The following is a 13,786-nucleotide window of genomic DNA, read 5'->3' as shown; positions in this document are numbered from 1 at the left end:
TGATGCTTGAAAAGTATGTCACTTCTTAGCTCATACTCTCAAGTCTCAACCACTATAATAAGAATCGAGCTCAATTTGCGTACTTTGAGATAAAATTACTAGTACTTCATTATTTTCTTGCTTTGGCTGCTTTCTTTTGTAACTTTTCATTAATACATATTCATTCATGTGATTCAAAGATGAAAATGAGTTTTGGAATACATTGTATATGTCATTTGATGAGAAATGAAAATTAACTATTATAATTAGGTTGTAAAGTTTAAGATAATTTTCAAATTAAATGGCAACTGTCCAAAGTCATAGACCAGCTCTACAAGGCGACAGATACACATGCAATGGGGTACATCATGTATCTAGTAGTTACTCCAGTGGGTTTCGTAGAATAGTACTCCAACACATTATTAAGGTGGCAAATTGCACCAGTGTCGGCAATTTTAGAAATGAGAGGACTTTAGATTAAGGCTATTCTTTTACACGGCATGCAATGACATTATTAGAGTAATTGATAGAGTATAAAACATATTTCTAGGCCTCAACGATCCGCTTAAACTTTTTGTTGAGTTGGTCTTCTGATAGGTTGTCGTACACCTGTCAAAAATAAATTCCTAACGAATCCAACTAACAATGTAGTAGGGTAAGTAGGGTCGAATCCACAGGGAGATGGTATTCAATCTAACCTCTAAGAAATTGGAGAAACTAAACAAGTCACGAAACTCGGATTAAAAAAAATAGTCTAAATTAAAATAGGAATAAAACAATTAATAAAAAGACCTAGGGTTATGGTTCACCATGTTTATAGTTCTAAATCTATCAAATATCAATAACAATTCAATCAATCAATTATCTAGAGCAATTGCTAAGCCTACAGTCGGGTCTTAACGCTCTCAATTCAACATATGTAGTTCGGTCGCTAACATAATCAGAATTGTTAATTGTAGATAAGCCTCTAAAAGTAAGATCTTTCGATTCAAACTCTTATTAACAAGAATTAATCAAACAATTGATCAGGTTGCAAGATTAATAAGAAAACACTATCAATTAGAGATATCAATAATCAAATCATAAATAATACCAATCAAGAATTAAAGTATAAACATGGATTCCCAAACCCTAGAAATTTAACTACTCAAACATGAAATAAATAATTAAAGCTAAATCTAATAAAGAAAGCATAATTAAAATAAAGAAATAAAATTACCTCAATGAATAAAATTAAAAAACTCAAGAACAATCCATGGAGAATCCATGGAGTTTGCCCATGAGAAAACTAGGGCTAGAGAGAAAATTACAACGAACGTAAAATAAAAAGTATAAAAAGGCATAAGGGAAAAATAATATCCCTTGAAATATTTATAAACTTCCTAAATCTAATCTAAAACTAAATAAAGAAAAGAAATAAGAAAATAATATTAACAAAAGTTGCAATGCTATTGGATGATAAAATATGATGTGGCACTAATAAGATCGATAAATCAAGGGACGAGTGAAGATGTGTAGCGACGAAGCCTCGTGGGCTGCCTTGGCTGCTCGGCAGAACCTGCGGCCGCAGGGTGGTGGCCGCGCCCTGGCAGTAGCAGCAGCGAGCATCGGGTGGCCGCGGGATATGGTCGCAGGCTACATAGCTTGGATTAAAACGGACATAACTTTTGTTCTAGAAAGCTTCTTGGGTCGTGTGACCTATCATTGGAAAGCTCTTCAAGTCTAGTTTCCAACGCAATAATCGCTTCAATCCGATCGGTAGAACTCAAGTTATGATCAAAAGAGTGATCAAAGGTCTGTTTTTCCACTTTACAAATTAAACCTTTGTTTTTCTTCGTTTCTAACTCAAATTCATTTCCGTAAAGTACATAACGACCCTTGTGATTGCTATATTCATGTCTCATGCACATATTAATCAAAATCAACATCCACAAACATGGGATCTCCAATTAATAAACTCAATTCATCGGCTTCCATCCAAATAGCATCCGAATCAACTCCAAACACTACGAAAGCGTCCAAATGTCTATCAAATCACCTGAAACATTAAGAAAAACACAAACGGAGCGTAATAGAGTACAAAACAAACAACTTATGCATTTACGGCCTAAAAAGCGACTAAAAGACCTAAAAAGCAACTATAAACTTAGCATAAACGTGCCTATAAATCCTATATAAATGTGATTCATCATCTTCTAACATGGTATCGGAGCCAGCGTGCTTGGTATGAGGAGGGCCCATCACTATAAGAAAACAGCAAAATTGCGACGGAAAAAGTTCGTCGTAAAATACGTCAATTCCGTCGTAAAGATGGTTTACGACGGAATTCCGTCGTAAATGGTTGTCGGAAAACCCTTTGTAGGAAAATGGCCATATTACGACGGAATTTCCGTCGTAAACCAACTTTACGGAATTTACGACGGAAATAATATCGTCGGACTTGGAATTGGCCTTTATTGAAGATCCGTCGCAAACTTGCGACGGAACAGTTTCCGTCGTAAAATATAATTTACGACGGAATTTTCTGTCGTAATTTATAATTTACGACGGAAAAAAGCCTCGCAAAATATAATTTACGACGGAAAAAGCGTCGCAAACTCTAATTTACGACGGAATTGGCCGTCGCAATGTCAATATTTGCGACGGAAAATTTCGTCGTTATTTATAATTTGCGACGGAATTTTCCGTCGTAAATTGTAGTTTGCGACAGAAAATTCCGTCGCAAACTATACATTTCCGACAGAAATTTCCGTCGCAAATATGTACATTACGACGGACAATTCCGTCGTAAATTATATTTCCAGCCCAAAACAAATTTTTGTAATTTTCTGCATTTTCAAACCTGAATTTTTTTAATGATAAATCGACAAAAAAAAAAAACTAAATATTGAGTCCTAAAATTGTTGTTTTAAAAAAATTAATTACCGACCTACGAAATTATATTTATGTACATATATATATAATAATTATGTCCTAGTACAAAAGATAGTCCACATTTTGGTATCTATACCTAACAAAAGCTAGGTTAGAGTGATTCTATGCTAGACTAAAGCTAAGCTACGCAATCGCCTGGAAACCCTGGCCTGCTCCACCACTACCCGGGTCGTCCCTAGGGTCTCGATGCTGAGGATGAATGGTGGAACATGAGTCGTTGTTGGTGAGACGACTCATCATCTCATCCATACTCTCCTTGTGTCTCCTCTCCATTTCAGCCATTCGGGCTTCCATTTGAGTTTAGAGAGCTTGCACCCTGTGTTCCATCTGGTCTTGCATTTGAGAAATGACAGACGGCGTGTATTGCTGTGAAGAACGGGAACCTCGACCCATCTGTTTGCCATAGTAGAGCTCTGCACTTTGGCCAAGTCCCTTCACACGCCCCTTCTTATTGCTCCCACCAACCGACTCCCAGTACAACTCATTGGGACTCTTCTGAACCCCCTGACTCCTTGTTTCTTCGAGTTTCTTCTGGTAGGTCTCCTACAAAATATTGAAGATAATAAAAAATATTGTTAAAAAAACAACCAACAATATAAGGTAAGGTTTCTTTCTTCTAACATTCCAATATCACATACTTTTAGGTGCCTAAGGATAGAAATAAAGAGAAATAAGCACATAAGTCAATTTTCGACCCTAACTCATCCAAAATCATCCAAATTTGGCCTATATGGCTAAAACCATGCCTATTTTCTAAGTTTTCAAGAAAATGGACTCGTTCTTTCTTCTAACATTCCAATATCACATACTTTTAGGTGCCTAAGGATAGAAATTAAGAGAAATAAGCACATATGTCAATTTTCGACCCTAACTCATCCAAAATCATCCAAATTTGGGCAATAAGGCTAAAACCATGCCTATTTTCTAAGTTTTCAAGCAAATGGACTCGCTCTTTCTTCTAACATTCCAATATCCCATATTTATAGGTGCGTAAGGATAGAAATTAAGAGAAATAAGCACATATGTCAATTTTCAACCCTAACTCATCCAAAATCATCCAAATTTGGCCTATATGGCTAAAACCATGCCTATTTTCTAAGTTTTCAAGCAAATGGACTCGTTCTTTCTTCTAACATTCCAATATTAATTGATTTTAGGTGCCTAAGGGTAGAAATTAAGAAAATTAAGCACATAAGTCAATTTTCAACCCTCACTCATCCAAAATCATCCAAATTTGGGCTATATCGCTAAAACCATCCCTATTTTCTAAGTTTTCAAGCAAATGGACTCGTTCTTTCTTCTAACATTCCAATATTAATTGCTTTTAGGTGCCTAAGGGTAGAAATTAAGAAAATTAAGCACATATGTCAATTTTCAACCCTCAATCATCCAAAATCATCCAAATTTGGCCTATATGGCTAAAACCATGCCTATTTTCTATGTTTTCAATGAAATGTAGGGGAAACCGCCGCCGTGACTTTCTCCTCTCTCCTTCTCTCTCTCCTTCTCTTTCTCTCTCTCCTCGCGCTGCTTCTTTTTCTCTCTCTGCGTTTGTTTCCCCCCTTTTTTTAGGTCAAGGAAAGAATTTTAATTTTCAAAAAATGACAATGAAATTTACGACGGAAATAAATTCCGTCGTAATTTAAAACTTACGACGGAATATTCCGTCGCAAAACACTTTACGACGGAATATTCCGTCGCAAGTTTTAAATTACGACGGAATTTATTTCCGTCGTAAATTTTACGAGGGAAAATGTCAAAATGCCTCGTAATTGAAATTTTTCGTCGCTAAATTGCAACGAAATGTTTTCCGTCGAAAATATCCACATTAACGACGGAAAAACATGTCCGTCGTAAGCATTCCGTCGCAATTTAGCCTATTTCTAGTAGTGCATGCTGCATCCACAATTCTAGCCTAAATTTTTGGTCAAGTTGGTCCTCTAACAGTAATTGATATTAAGTGATTATATAGAAAGAGAAAACAAAATATACAATGTATTACTGTATTATCGAGAAATTTAAAAGTCAAGGAGAAAACAAACACGAGGTACATAAGTTGAGAGCGAGGTAGAAGAATCATTTAAGCATATCACTTGAAGACTATAAATCCACTCAAACAAGGGTATTTATGCATGTACAAGTACTCCATATATTATCGTGTAACTTATACTTTCTCCGTTTTTTAGTTGTCAAGCTTTGACTTTTACTCTATTGCATTAATGGTAAATAATACTCCAATCTAGAGCTGTCAAAAGTTAACCCGACCCGAAATACCGACTTAAATCCGATTATTAACCGACCCATCTGAACCCGAAAAAATGGTGACCCAAACCCGACCAGACCCGACCCGAAACCAACCCTAAACCCGAGTTGACCTGAGTGTGTGAGACCTGAACATGAATTGACCTGGAGATGACCCGACCAGAATTTAACCCGTAAATTATTGACCTGAACCACACCCGACATGAATCGAAATTGACCCAAACCCGTTTTAACCCGTCAAAACCCGAATTTAACCCGACTTGTTACTAACTTGACCTGAATTCAACCCGACTCGTTCCTAACCAGACCCAAATTTAACCCAACCTATTACAAACCCGACCCGAAATCAACCCGACTTGTTATTGACCCAACCCGAATTTCACCAGACCTATTACTAACCCGACCAATAAATTCAACCTGATATGTTACTAACCCGACTCCACTACTAGAAAACAGGAAAATAACGACGGACTGGTTTCGACGGACCCAGAAATCCGTCGAAAACGTCGAATTTTCCGACGGAATAAAATTCCATCGAAAAATATGTACTTTCCGACGGATTTTTCCGTCGGAAAATCGATGGATAAATATTCCGTCGGAAAATTCCGACGGAATATAATTTTAAAAACCATAATTTAAAGAAACCCTATTTCCCCTTTCCGCCGCTGCTTTTTCTTTCCCCTTCTCCATTTCTCTTTCTTTCTTCTTCTCTCTTTTCTCTCCTCTTCCCTCTCCTTCCCTCTCCTCTTTCCTCTTCGTTCTCCTTCTCTTCTCCATCATCAAGGCCGTTCTTCTATTTCATCTTCTCTTTTACTTGCACTGATTTCATTAACTCAAGCTTACCACGAACATTTATGACAACATATATACGGTTCCAAATGACATTACATGACCCTGAGATGTATCCCCTAAAGTTACAAGGTTTTTCGACACCGGGCCTCGAAACCTCCAAAATTTATCAAAAAGCATGAATATTAACTTTCAATTTTGGAATTTTTGACTTTTTTCGCTCGAAAATAAAAATTTTCGAAATGTTTACCATGGTCCCTAATATCCTCCGGGAGTCTAATGGGGTGGGTGGAACCATCCAATTTGCCTTTAAATGGTCAATTTACCTGTTTATCACTTGCATCGATTTCATTAACTCAAGCCTACTACTAACATCTATGATAACATATAATGATCATATATGGTTCCAAAAGGCATTATATAACCCCTAGATGTATTCCCTAAATTCTCAAGACTTTGCAACATCGGGCCCCGAAACTTCAAAAATTTCTCAAAAAGCGTGGACATTAGCCTTCAATTTTGGAAAATTTTGACTTTTTTTCGCCAGAAAATAAAAATTGCTGAAATGTTTACCATGGTTCCTAATATATACCCTCCGGTAGTCTAATTGGGTGGGTGGAACCATCCAATTTGCCTTTAAACGACCTATTTACTGGTTAAAAACTTGCACCGATTTCATCAACTCAAGCTCACCACGAACATTTATGACAATAAATAGTGATCATATATGGTTCCAAACGACATTATATGACCCCGAGATGTATTCCCTAATATCTCAAACTTTTTTGATACCGGGCCTCGAAATCTCCAAAATTTCTCAAAAAGCGTGGATATTGCCTTTAATTTTGGAATTTCTAGACTTTTATTCGCCCGAATATAATAATTGCCGAAATGTTTACCATGGTCCCTAATACCCTTCGCGAGTCTAATTGTGTGGGTGGAACCATCCAATTTGCCTTTAAACGGCCTATTTACCGGTTTATAACTTGCACCGCTTTCATAAACTCAAGCCTACCACGAATATTTATGACAACAAATAATGATCATATTTGGTTCCAAACGGCATTAAATGACCTCGAGATGCATCCCCTAGAATTTCAAGACTTTTCGACACAGGCCCCGAATCCTCCAAAATTTCTCAAAAAGCGTGGATATTAGCCTTCAATTTTGAAATTTTTGACTTTTTTTCGCCAGGAAATAAAAATTGCCGAAATGTTTACCATAGTCCCTAACACCGTCCGGGAGTCCCATTGGGTGTGTGGAACCATCCAATTTGCCTTTAAACGACCAATTTACCAGTTTACAAATTGCACCGATTTCATTAACTCAAGCCTACCACGGACATTTATGACAACAAATAATGATCATATATGGTTCCAAACATTATTATATGACCCCGAGATGTATTTCCTATAATTTCAAGACTTTTCGACACTGGGCCCTGAAACCTCCAAAATTTCTCAAAAAGCGTGGATATTAGTCTTCAATTTAGGAATTTTTCGACTTTTTTTCCTCCGGAAATAAAAATTGCCGAAATATTTTCCATGGTCCCTAATGTCCTCCGGGAGTCCAATTGGGTGGGTGGAACCATCCAATTTGCCTTTAAACGACCAATTTATCGGTTTACATCTTGCACCGATTTCATTAATTCAAGCTTACCATGAACATTTATGACAACAAATAATGATTAGATATGGTCCCAAACGGGACCCCGAGATGTATCCCATATAATTTCAAGACTTTTCGACACCGGGCCCTGAAACCTCCAAAATTTCTCAAAAAGTGTGGATATTAGCGTTCAATTTTGGAATTTTTTGACTTTTTTTTGCCTGGAAATAAAAATTGCCGAAATGTTAACTATGATCCCTAATACCCTCCGGGAGTCTATTGGGTGTGTGAAGCCATTCAATTTGCTTTTAAACGGCCAATTTACCTGTTTATTACTTGCACCGATTTACCGGTTTACAACGGCCAATTTAATTAACTTGCACCGAACCCGACTAGAACCGAAATTTGACCCAAACCCGTTTTAACCTGTCAAAACCCAAATTTAACATGACTTGTTACTAACCTGACCTGAATTCAACCCAACCCTTTCCTAACCCGACCCGAATTTAACCCAACCTGTTATAAACCTGACCGGAAATCAACCCGACTGGTTATTGATCTGACCCAAATTCAACCCGACTTGTTATTGACTCGACTTGAATTTTTCCATACCTATTACTTACCCAACCCAAAAATTCAACCCAATCTGTTACTAACCTGACTCGAAATTAACACGATTTGTTATTGACCCCACCTAAATTCAACCCAAATTGTTCCTGGCCCGATTTCAAATCACCTTAAATGCAATTTAGACCACCTTATTATTGTTGATTGATCAAAGCCTTTTGTCTTGGGAGACCAAGTCGGTCCAGGCCACCAAAAAAAAAAGGAGCATCATCCTCAAATTTAAGAGTTAAATATAGTATATATTTGTTGTATGGTCAAAGGAGATAATTATCTTCCTAAATCATAGACTATAGTTCCCTAGTATATTGCCATATATATCATAGTCAAAGGAAATAATTAGCTTGATAAAAATGATAATTATCTATTTATAGTTAGTTGAACCTGAATATGACCTGACTTGGAAATGCCCGACCTGATTGTAACCTGCAAATTATTAACTTGAACATAACCCGACTTGAATCCGCGAATGACCCGACTTGGAAATGACCCAACCTAATTTTAACCCGCAAATTATTTACTTGAACCGAACCCAACTTGAACCCGAGAATGACCCAACTTGAAAATGACCCGACTTGAAAATGACCCCTGATTATAATTCGCAAATTATTGACTTGAACCAAACCCGACTCAAACCCGAGAATGACCCGACCTAATTCTAACCCGCAAATTATTGACTTGAACCGAACCCGAGAATTACCCTAACTCGTTTTTACCCGTGAAAACTCGAATTAAACCCGACCTGTTATTAACCGACCCAAACCTGATAAGAAGTATGACCCGACTCAAGCATGACCCAACCCAAACCGCATAGGTTATGGAATTAATATGAATTGACCCGACCCGAGTTGACCTAAACCAAACCCAACCCGTTTACCCGAATTGATAGCTCTACTCCAATCCCTACATTTTGTCCCTATTTTGTGAATACATTTTAATACATGCAATAAATTAATATACGTAATATAAGGCATAAGTTTATGGAAAAATACACTTTAATAATCCCAACTATGGGCGATTTACCTACAATAATCCCAACTAACGTTTATTCTACAATAATCCCAACTATTGGGTCAGTTTTCCTCCAGCAGTCCCAAACCGGTCAACAAAAGTCAACAACCTATTATTGTAGGTTGTTTGACATGTGTCAGCGTGTGAGTGGTTCCCAAAAAAATAAAAAATATACAAAAAAAAAAAAAAAAAAAACCAAAAAAAAAAAAAAAAAAAAGAAAACCAAAAAAAAAAATCTAGCAGCCAACCCTAACCACCACCTCCTCCTGCCGCCCAACCACCATCTCCAGCCCTAACCACGACCAGCCGTACCCCCGGAACACCACGACCAGCCGCACCCCCGAAACACCACGATCAGCCGCACCCCCGAAACACCACCTAAATCGCACCAGCAGCACTCACGACCAGCCGCCCTTGCCCGTGAAACCACCAGCAGTCCAGCAGCCCCAAATCGCACCAAATCGCCCCAAAACCCTAACCCGTGAACTGATTGGAGCTTGAAACCGCGACGCCTTGCCGGAAACCACTCGAATTTGGGAGTGAAGGGGTGGTTGGTGGGGCGGGTTTGCGATTTTGGGTGACTGGTGGTTTTTTAGGTTGGAGGAGGAAGAAGGAAGGGGAGCGGTAGAGGCATGGAGCGGCAGTGTGAGGCTACGATTGGTCGGAATGGGTAGACGACGGTGGGCGGCGGCGGAGCTGCGGTGTTGGGAGAAGAATTGGGGTGGAGCTTCCATGTTTCGTGGTGGGTGTAAGGTGGTTGAAGGGAGGAAGGGTGGCTGGGATTATTTTTGCTATTTTTTTCTTTTTTTTTAAATTTTTTTTTAAATGAAGCCAATCATGTGCTGACATGTGGCATTTAAAAAACTAAAAAAAAAAAAAGTTTACCATTTCAGCAGGTAACCGGTTTTTGGGACCGCTGGAGGAAAACTGACCCAATAGTTGGGATTATTGTAGAATAAACATTAGTTGGGATTATTGTAGGTAAATCGTCCATAGTTGGGATTATTAAAGTGTATTTTTCCTAAGTTTATTAGATGAATAATAAGAAGACACGTTGTTCCTTCTTGGCACGAACTTTTTACTATACCACAACTCCACAAGGGATTTTCTGCCTCATAGTATTCAAACTCTACGAGAAAAAGATGCATGCTTTCAAGTTTCAACATGCTTAATTAGCTTGATGCAACCTCTTCACCTTCGATGATCCAATACTAAAAAAAACAGTTGATTATCTAGCAAATCATGGTTAGTTATAAAATGAAGTTGAAGACATACATCAATTAAAGACATAATCTGTAATTCCAAACCATTCTATTATAATATATTGCATATTGCACAAACATTAAACAACATGATGATTTTTGTACTCGAGCTATAATGCCTTTTTTAGATATGAGTAATTAAAAAAAAAAAAAAAAAATAGTAACATCAAAATAATTTAGAAAATGAGTTTCTGAATGTATCACATCATGTCTCATATATTTTTTTCTTTCTTTGTATAATTTGGGCTTATCAAAAAGAAATTTTATTTTGTGTCAAAAATTGCCCGGGGAATTGGTGGGGATTGGTTTTTTTTTAATGGCAAGTGTTGTGTGATTTTTATTTATTTTTAGATGAAATAAGCATAGCATAGTATTAATTGTGATGGTAATTTGGGGGTGTCTTGCTTAATTTTGTGGCAAAAGGATGTGTTTTCTTCCCTTTGGCCTTATTTTTACATGCAAAAATATATATATTATGGCCGGTTCTCAAATCATGACACTAATGAGTGATGTACCGTAGATGATGACAGATTTTAAAAAATGTTAGCATGTAATCCTCAAACCGGATTTAGTCTATGTCCTTTTTAGGCACTTGTACCTCACATGCTCGCGTGTGCAGTGTATGTTAATTAATGTGCATATGCCTATTAATACGATGAATTTTAAATACTTGTGGCCAAGATTATTGAGGGTGAACTCAATTAAAGTTAAATTTAAGTTTGGAAGGGACTAATCTAAGCTAGCAGTTTAATTAGGTTATCAACCTTCGTTCAATACCAACAAATTTTAGGTTGTTCTGTCTTACTCTAGCTGCCATAAAATTTCCCTGTGATCGATCTTAAATAGTCACTAATATAGTAGTTGCTAATGCAAGTAATATAAATCACATAACACATGTAAGACAAATCAGTTATACGTTTTTGGTTTAACTACGCCGTCTGACCATTACATGTTAATAACAAGATTAATTAACCACAAAATGTTGGAATGATCCCCAATAAGCAGTATAAAAAGCCAGCAAGATGTTGATATTTGAAGTAAACAACTAAACAAGCTGAATTTGTTGTTAACTTGTAATTAACTAACAATGAGCAACTTCAGCCTCTTTCAAGCTGCTAGAATTGCAAGACTGATGTTTTTCCTGGTGCAATCAGCATTCTTATTGTTGCTGTTACCAAATTCATCATTTGCTGCATTAGGTAATGAAGCCCCTTATACCGAGTGTCTTGACCTCCATTCTAATCCTCGGTATCCTACATCAGAAGTTACATACAGCCAACACAACTCCTCATTTACATCCATGCTTCAGGCATATGCTCGAAACATCAGGTTCCTGAAACCTGAAACACGAAAGCCATCCTTTATTGTCACACCAAAGGATGTGTCTAACATTGTTGCAACTATCCAGTGTTGTAAGACTCATTTGTTTGAAATGAGAATTCGGGGTGGAGGACATGATATGGAAGGCCTCTCCTTTACTTCAAATGTTCCCTTTGTCGTCCTTGACATGTTTAACCTACGAGCTATTAATGTAAACTTAGAGGAGGAGACTGCATGGGTGGAGGCAGGGGTACAGCTAGGTGAAGTCTACTACAAGATCGCCGAAAAGAGTTCCATGTATGCCTTCCCGGGAGGGGTGTGCCCTACAGTGGGGGTCGCAGGGCACTTGTCTGGTGGTGGGTACGGAAACTTGATGAGGAAATATGGACTCTCAACTGACCACATAATTGATGCAACAGTTGTGGATGCCAATGGCAGGGTTCTTGATAGAAAGGCTATGGGGGAAGATATGTTTTGGGCTCTTCGAGGAGGCGGTGCAGCTTCATTTGGGGTAATCCTTGCATTCAAAGTACAACTTGTTCGTGTTCCTCCTGTTGTGACTGTCTTTCAAGTGGCACGGTCTCTTGAGCAAGGCGCCTCAAGAACTATGTACCGGTGGCAGGAGGTGGCACCAAATCTACCCAAAGATCTCTTCTTAAGAGCTCGAGTGTCCGTGATCAAGGATCAAAAAGAAGGCTCAAAAAACAGATTGGCATTTACATTCATTGCCCTGTTTCTTGGAGAATCCAAGGAACTTCAAGACTTGTTAGCAAAGAGCTTTCCTGAGCTAGGAATATCCGCGAAGGATTGCCAGGAAATGCCATGGATTAACTCTACTCTTTTTTGGGATGACATTCCAAGTGGAACCTCCACTGAAATCCTTCTTAGTAGGGAATATGAAAGGCTATCTAGGAAAGTGAAATCAGACTATGTCACGAAACCAATACCGCAGGAAGGGTTAGAGCTTATGTGGAAAGAATTGTTAGACATGGATGGACTGGTAATGGAATGGAACCCTTATGGTGGGAGAATGAGTGAGATCCCAGCTAATGAAATCGCGTTTTATCATAGAGCAGGGAACTTATTCAAGATAGAGTATGACTTTAAATGGTACGAAGAAGGGAAAGAAGCAGAGGAACACCGCATAGAGTTATCAAGAAGGCTGTATGAGTTCATGACTCCTTATGTTTCGAATTCTCCTAGGGAGGCATTCTACAACTATAGAGATCTCGATTTAGGAACTAATACTGGTAGGTTTGCGAAAACTAGAGCTGAATTCGGAAACAAGTACCATGGAGGCAACTTTCAAAGGCTAATGAAGGTGAAACTTAAGGTAGATCCTCTGAATTTCTTCAGGGATGAACAAAGTATTCCACCCATTCTGAACCTTACTTGAAGAAACATGGATCTGGACATTAGGGAACAGCTACAATTGCCGCTTGATTAATAATAGTGTAACCAACTAACAATTCATGTTTAAAAAAGTTCTTAACTGATCACATATGTACACAATACTTGCATGTAACAAACAAACAAATGCCGTTTTAGGTATTCTATTGTTTGGTTCTCATTATCACCAGTAAAATTGTAATGTTTTATACCAAGCTAAGCTTGTTAGTTTTGGTATACATGAAAACAATACACTTGTTTATGCACTTCTTGATTTTCATCACCCACAGGATGAGAGCATAAATTACAAAAAAGAAATAAATATGTAAATATTAGGTATGCAAAAATGAGAGAATATTAACAGAAATACTTATAAATGTTATGAAAAAAAAAAAAAAAAAGGAAAAAAAAAAAAGTGAGAGTAGACAAAGGGTAATTACGAGGGAAAATAGTTTCAAGACTCAAGGTATAGTATTTCAATTTATCAAATCTTAATGCACATGATGTGTTTTTCAAATTACAAAAACATGTATTAGTATAAATAATTACTCCTTTAGTCCTTCAGAATTGGTTTTTTTTTTTTTTTTTTTTTTTTTTTTTTGAGGCAA

The 13,786-nt window shown here is 37.5% G+C and overlaps 1 pseudogene; it reads left to right on the top strand.

Moving 5' to 3' along the window:
- The first annotated feature begins 11,556 nt into the window (after positions 1-11,556).
- Positions 11,557-13,185, top strand: LOC145637220 (berberine bridge enzyme-like 3 pseudogene; annotated as a pseudogene).
- The last annotated feature ends 601 nt before the right edge of the window (positions 13,186-13,786 follow it).

Source organism: Chenopodium album, chromosome 1 (assembly GCF_948465745.1).
Source record: "Chenopodium album chromosome 1, dcCheAlbu1.1, whole genome shotgun sequence".
Taxonomy (NCBI): Eukaryota; Viridiplantae; Streptophyta; class Magnoliopsida; order Caryophyllales; family Amaranthaceae; genus Chenopodium; species Chenopodium album.
The sequence above is the reverse complement of the archived record's forward strand: the minus strand, read 5'-3'. Positions and strand labels throughout refer to the sequence as shown.